Here is a 1,072-nt window from a genome sequence, read left to right as displayed (position 1 = left end):
TGTCTGGCAAATTCCACATGCATAGCTGCCATTTATGTTGTTGAAAAAATGAATTTGCATTGAATAAGTCATTGGTCTTGCAAAATTTTATCATGCGATCTCTGATGTCATTTTTATCACCAAGGCCTTATTTTCCAACTCCTGGTGATTCTTCTTTGTTTCCAACTTTCATACTCCAAATACCAGTAATAATCAATACCTGTTGATTTCATGGTTTGACAATTTCAGACTGCAGAAGTTGGTAAAAATCTTTAATCTCCTCGTCCTTGGTTTTGGTGGTTGGTGTGAAAATTTAAATAATAGTATTAACTCATCTTCCTTATAGATATATGGATATTATCCTATCACTGACAGTGTTGTACTTCAGGATAGATCTTGAAACATTCTTTGTGATGATGAATGCCAAGCTACTCCTCTTCAATCTGTCATGCTTGGCATAGTAGATCACATGGTTATCTGATTAAAATGGCCCAAACCAGTCCATTTCAGTTCACTAATGCCTAGTATATTGATCTTTATTGTGTTCCATTTCAGTTTTGACAATTTCCAATTTTTCTACACTCATACTTTGTACATTTTATGCTCCAATTATTAATGGATATTTGCAGCTGTTTCTTCTCATTTTGAGTCTAGCCACATCAGCAAATGGAAGTTCTGAAAGCTTTACACCATCCACATCATTAAGGTTGAGTCTAATTTAAGGAGGCAGTTCTTCCCCAGTCACATTTTGAGTGTCTTCCAGCCCGAGGGGCTCATCCCCCAGCACTATATCGGACAATATTTCAAGGCTCTTCATAAAGTTTTCCACTAATAGGTCAGTGCTTCACTGCTATTCATAAGGTTTTCACTGGCCAATTCTTTGAGAAGTGGATGGCCCCTTCCTTCTTCCGAGTCTGTCAGTCTGGAAGCTCCACTGAAACCTGTCCACCATCCATGACCCTGCTGGTATTTGAAATACTGATGGCATAGCCTCCAGTCTCAGAACAACATGCAAGCCACCACAGCAGGACAAACTGAAAGATGAGTGGTGGAGATGATAGTGTATATAAATTCTGGGAGCCTTATGTATCCA

This window comes from Orycteropus afer, unplaced genomic scaffold (genome assembly GCF_000298275.1).
Source record: "Orycteropus afer afer isolate SDZICR_OR568_19922 unplaced genomic scaffold, OryAfe1.0 scaffold00053, whole genome shotgun sequence".
NCBI lineage: Eukaryota > Metazoa > Chordata > Mammalia > Tubulidentata > Orycteropodidae > Orycteropus > Orycteropus afer.
This window is presented reverse-complemented; position numbering follows the sequence as displayed.